Raw genomic sequence first — 6,733 nt, 5'->3', positions numbered from 1 at the left:
TCTAACTCTTGCTTGGTTTTAAAATCTTTCCTTTCCCAGAGATCTGATAGGTATACTATTTTGTGTTCACTTAGCTTATTTATAGTTTCCCTCTTTATATTCAGGTCATTCACCCATTCTGAATTTATCTTGGTGTAGGGTATAAGATGTTGATCTAAACCTAATCTTTCCCATATTGTTTTCCATATTTCCCAGCAGTTTTTGTCAAATAGTGGATTCATGTCCCAAAAGTTGGGCTCTTTGGGTTTATCATACACTGTCTTGCTGACATCATTAACCCCAAGTCTATTCCACTGATCCTCCCTTCTATCTCTTAGCCAGTACCATATTGTTTTGATGACCGCTGCTTTATAGTATAGTTTAATATCTGGTACTGCTAGGTCTCCTTCCTTCACATTTTGTTTTCATTATTTCCCTTGATATTCTTGATCTTTTGTTATTCCAAATGAAATTTGTTATAGTTTTTCCTAATTCAGTAAAGAAGTTTTTTGGTAATTTGATAGGTATAGCGCTAAATAGGTAAATTAATTTGGGTAGAATGTTCATTTTTATTATGTTAGCTCGTCCTACCCATGAACAATTAATGGCTTTCCAATTGTTGAGATCCAGTTTAATTTGTTTGGGAAGTGTTTTGTAGTTGTTTTCATATAATAGCTGTGTTTGTTTTGTTAGATAGATTCCCAAGTATTATATATTGTCTAGGGTGATTTTAAATGGTGTTTCTCTTTCTACCTCTTGCTGCTCTAATGTGTTGGAAATATATAGAAATGCTGATGATTTATGTGCATTTATTTTGTATCCTGCCACTTTGCTAAAGTTGTTGATTATTTCTACTAGCCTCTTAGTTGATTCTCTAGGATTTTTTAAGTAGACCATCATATCATCTGCAAAGAGTGATAGCTTAGTCTCCTCATTGTCTATTTTGATACCTTCAATTTCTTTTTCTTCTCTAATTGCTATTGCTAGTGTTTCTAGTACTATGTTGAATAATAGAGGTGATAATGGGCATCCTTGTTTTACTCCTGATCTTATTGGGAAGGCTTCTAATTTATCCCCATTGCATATAATGCTTGTTGATGGTTTTAGGTATATATTGTTTATTATTTTTAGGAAAGGTCCTTCTATTCCTATACTTTTCAGTGTTTTCAATAGGAAAGGATGCTGTATTTTGTCAAAGGCTTTTTCAGCATCTATTGAGATAATCATGTGATTTTTGTTTGTTAGACTGTTGATATGGTCAATTATGTGGATGGTTTTCCTAATGTTGAACCAACCTTGCATTCCTGGTATAAATCCCACCTGATCATGGTGGATGATTTTCTTAATTACTTGCTGGAGTCTCTTTGCTAGTATTCTATTTAAGATTTTTGCATCTATGTTCATTAGGGAGATTGGTCTATAGTTTTCTTTCTCTGTTTTTGGTCTACCTGGCTTTGGGATCAGTACCATATTTGTGTCATAAAAGGAATTTGGAAGGACTCCTTCTTTGCTTATCATATCGAATAATTTGTATAGTATTGGGATTAGTTGCTCTTTGAATGTCTGATAGAATTCACTTGTGAATCCATTAGGTCCTGGTGATTTTTTCTTAGGGAGTTCTTTGATGGCTTGTTCAATTTCTATTTCTGATATGGGATTATTTAGGTATTCTATTTCTTCTGCCGTTAATCTAGGCAATTTATATTTTTGTAAATATTCATCCATATCTCCTAAATTGTTATATTTGTTGCCATGTAATTGGGCGAAATAGTTCTTAATGATTGCCTTAATTTCCCCTTCATTAGTGGTGAGGTCTCCCTTTTCATCTTTAATACTGTCAATTTAATTTTCTTCTTTCCTTTTTCTTATTAGATTGACCAGTACTTTGTCTATTTTATCTGTTTTTTCAAAATACCAGCTTCTAGTCTTATTTATTAATTCAATAGTTCTTTTACTATTGATTTTATTAATTTCTCCCTTGGTTTTCAGTATTTCTAATTTAGTTTTCATCTGGGGGTTTTTAATTTGCTCGCTTTCTAATTTTTTGAGTTGCATACCCAATTCATTAATCTCTGCCCTCCTTAATTTGTTAATATATGCACTCAAGGATATAAATTTCCCCCTGAGTACTACCTTGGCTGCATCCCACAGAGTTTGGTAGGATGTCTCATCATTGTCATTCTATTCAATGAAATTGTTGATTGTTTCTATGATTTCTTTTTTGACAAATTAGTTCTGGAGAATCATATTGTTTAATTTCCAATTGGTTTTTGATTTGCCTGTGTAGGTGCCCTTACAAATTATTATTTTTATTACATTATGATCTGAGAAGGTTACATTTATTATATCTGCTCTTTTGCATTTGTTTGCAATGATTCTATGCCCTATAACATGGTCAGTCTTTGTGAATGTACCATGTGCAGCTGAAAAGAAGGTGTATTCCTTTTTTTCCTCTATTTATTTTTCTCCACATATCAATTAAATCTAATTTTTCTAGTACTTCATTCACCTCTCTTACCTCTTTCTTATTTATTTTTTGGTGACTTCATTGTCTTCTTCTGAGTTTGTGTCTTGATCTCTCTTGCTACACACATTTTTTCTCCAGATTATTTCTTGAATTTTAAATTTATGTTAAAATTGGGTTCTGTTTTTAAGGTGAAGGGGGCATCATTCTAGGCTTCATTTTTTCCTTTTTGTGCTGCTATTTTCAGAGCTAGTTCTCAGGTTCTGTAAGTTTTCAGTTCTTCTAAGGTGGTATGATCTAAGATAAGATGTGCTTACTGCTTTCCTGGGCTATGCTTGATGTATGGGTGACCACAACCATTCTTCTTTATCCTAGAACTGTGACCATGGCCTTTGCTCTCTTGTAGCGGCAAGTGTTTTCATTCATCATAATTCTGGAATTGTGTCTTGGTCTCCTATTTTCCTGAGGTTGTAAGTGTCAGTACTCCTTTTTGCCTTGGACCTGAGACTTGGACTCCTGCTTTAGCATGAGTTACCACAAACCTTCTCTACCCTAGAATAGTAACCAGGGCCTCTACTTCTATGCAGTCACTCCTCTTTGATCTAGGGCTACATCCCAGAATTGTGTGGTGGCAATGCAACAAGCACCAGCAAAGGGCTCCCCATACTCTCTTTCAATTGTCTGACCCTTTTACTGTCTGTAGTCTGAGAGTTCCCAAAGCTATTACTGCTTCTGATACAGCCACTTTCATGATCTGCTGCTCACTTGGGAGGGCATGGCTTCTACTCCAGGCCTGATTATTACCCCAGTGAAACAGACCTTTCCTATTGACTTCTAAGTTGTCTTGGGATGGAAATTTTTTCATGTTCTGCTTCTCCAAAATTCTACTTGAGGCACCTTAAAGTTATTTGGAGGGGAATCTGAGAGAGCCAAAATTTCCTGATTTTTCTCTGCCATCTTGTCTCCATCTTCTTCTTTGGGACTTTTATTTTTTAATAGTTTATTTTTTCCCAGTTAAATGTAAAATCAATTTTTCACATTTGTTTTCTAAACTTTTGAGTTCCCAGTTATTTTTATATCTTCCTTCCCTCTCTTCTTTTTGAAATATTAAGGTTATTCATTTGTAATCAAGTAAAACATATTCCCATATTAATCAGATTGTACAATATATATATGTATATATACATATATATATATATATGTAAAAAACTCATGAAGTGAAAAATAATATGCTTTGGTCTGCATTCAGACTCTATTTGTTCTTTTTCTAGAATTAGGTAACATTTTTCATCATAAATTCTTCAAAATTGTCTTGGATTGTATTGCTGAGAAGAGCTAAACCACTCACTGTTAAAGATAAACAATATTGCTTTGACCATATACAATGTTTTCCTGGTTCTACTCACTTCACTTTTCATCAGTTTGTGTAAATCTTTCTAGATTTTTCTGAGACTTTCCTGTTCATCATTTATAGTAGCTCAATAGTATTGCATTATAATCACATACAGCAGCTTATTCAACCATTCCCCAGTTAATGGCCATCTCCTTAATTTCCAATTATTTGCCACACAAAAAGAACTGCTTTAAATAGTTTTGCACAAATTTGGTCCTTTCGCTTTGGGACTTTTAGATGCCAGGCATTGTAGTTCCTAAAGACTCTCTTCTGCAAGGCTACCATATTCTATTATCTGGTTTTGGATTTGGTGCCACCTTGAGGGTTGCCCAGGTCACTGCACATGTTGCAGTGGCCCTTTCCAACCAGTGAGATGCAAAGTCATGACAACATCCATAAACAAGTGATTTATATGGATTGACTTTTTAAGGCAGTTTATTGGCCAGGACCAGCTCCTATAATATTGTCTGAATCCTAACCTTACCATCTAGTAGGCTGGCTATCTGTGACTTTACTTTTCTTTTTTTCTGTCTCCTGTGTTGTCTGTGCTCTGTCAGCCCCAAAGGGTGAGAGGAACATAACTATTTTGATACAGGAGCTGCAGGGTACTAGAGTTCTCAGAGGAACTATATTTCATTTCAATAGTTCTTTTTGGCTGGTGGTTAAAGCCATTGGCATTTGGAGACTGGTCATAGATTAATAGGGCTTGAATAAAAAAGTAGACTCCATAGTTCTGGCTGCCCCTTTCATTGTAACTATTACAGAAACACTGGTTGCCTTCCCTGGGAATTGGTACATGTAGTGGTTAATTTGACTAGTGTATTCTTTCCAGTTCCTTTTTGGGAAACAGGACCAATTTTCTATTTGGCTAACATGCAATATACCTTTGCAATCTTCCCACAGCAATAGCTTAATCAATCTTCTACTACTGGGTGGATGGACTCTGGCCAAACAAGTTTTCTCCTGATATAAATGAGATCATGGTGGTGGACCCTATCATGCCTTAACATATTCATTGACTAATTGTGTCAAGATTGTTTCACAACTAACCCGTCCAGAGACCTGTACTATGAGTGAAATTTCTGGGAGGGAGGGCAATGGGTGAGAGTCCAAGTGGGACATCGTTGCTAAGATCAGGATAAGACATCCCCTTTCCATCATCAATAACAAAGAGGAATGGAAGCTAATTGGGCACTATAAATAGTAGCAACAACATGTCCTACTTTAAGAATAGTTTTTGTGATCCATCTATACTATAGTAATATACACATTTTGAGTGGAGCAAAAGACAACAGGCAGCCCTAAAGGCAATGCTCTGGACCCCAGATGAAAGATGGCACTACTTAACTACAAGTATTCATTATCAGTGCTAGTACAAATTATAAATATGGATGGCAATGAGATTCAACTGTAGCTACCAGTCCTAGGGATTTTGGTCTCAATCTCTGACTAGATCCATGCCGAACTATAGTGTATTTGGAAAAATATAGCTCCTTGCTTACTACTGGAACACAGAACTGGGAGACTGAGAGGATATCCCAATCAATGTCAGGCCAGAAATTCTGATCCTTCAGAGGATTTTGACTGATGATGAATCCTACAAGGCAAACTTAGCTCACAAATCATCCATCATCTAACAGAAATGGTATGTGCAGAGCCTGGTCAAGCCCAGCCTATATGAGGCCATTTTTGAACAACAGTCAGAATTCCTATTCTGGGTGGGTGATGAATGACAACTCCTCTTCTGACCTGCAACCCATGACTTACAGATAGAGGCATCACAAAGGAGAGATTTTTCTTTACTACTTAATTTTTTGAGAATTCTTTTTGCCATTTGTCTATGTTTTCTGACCCTGTTATCCCTCGCTATGTGGCAACTGCCATAGAACCCCCTTTGTCTGACTTATATAATCCCTGCCCTTAGTAGTTTTGAACCTTTGACAAGAGGGTAGGTGTATCCCATTGCTTATTTCCCTGCATGCTGCCTTGGTGGAGTTGCAGTAGGCTACATGTGATTTTATCTCTTATTGAATTGCTCTTCATCTTTAAGTGTCTATATCAATAAAACCATTGTAAGCCATCCTTATTGCAGTATCTCCCACCAATCCTAAATTTGTATGACATAGAACTTAAGTAAATAGCAAAGTGTCAGGATGATAGTAGTCATGGTGAAATTCCCTTCACATGAGGAAATCCAATCCCTTGCGGCAGAAGTACCCTGACAATCACTCTGAGACAAAGCCCCAGGAACCCATAGCTAGTTATTTCTATATGCCCAGCATCACAGATTTGTCCAAACTTTGAAGAATGGTACAGAAATATACATGTTCTATCTCCTGGTAAAAGTGTCAGTACCAATTGACTAAAAATAAATAGTTCGCTGCTGGCATCAGCTTTTTGCTCTGACCTGTATTGCTTTACTCCAACTCACTAAGTACTGTCTAATGCATTCCATCAAGTAATAGATTTTGTCCAGCTTGGTGATATTGGTTCTGATCAATTTGGATCTGGATCACAAGTCACAGAATAGAAATAGTTTCCCTTGATTTGTTATACTGCCACTGTGTCCTTTGACCCTAGACCAGTGATGGGCAACCTTTTGAGCTTGGTGTGTCAAAATAAGCCAAAAAACGGAGCATAACTTGGGTTGTGTGTTACTTTGAGGGAAAAAAACACCATAATTTCACAATATTTATAGTTTAAATAACAATAATGTATAATTGTAATATATAACTCCATTTAATAAACCAAAATAGGTAAATTAATATAGGTAGAATTGTCATCTATAGTGCACAGAGTGTCTACACTACACTAAAGCAAATGTTTTATCCTCGGCATGCTGCCCCATACTTCTCTGTATGCGGCTGCATGTTGCCGTGTGTCATTGAAAATGGTGG

This window comes from Gracilinanus agilis, chromosome 3 (genome assembly GCF_016433145.1).
Source record: "Gracilinanus agilis isolate LMUSP501 chromosome 3, AgileGrace, whole genome shotgun sequence".
Taxonomy (NCBI): Eukaryota; Metazoa; Chordata; class Mammalia; order Didelphimorphia; family Didelphidae; genus Gracilinanus; species Gracilinanus agilis.
This window is presented reverse-complemented; position numbering follows the sequence as displayed.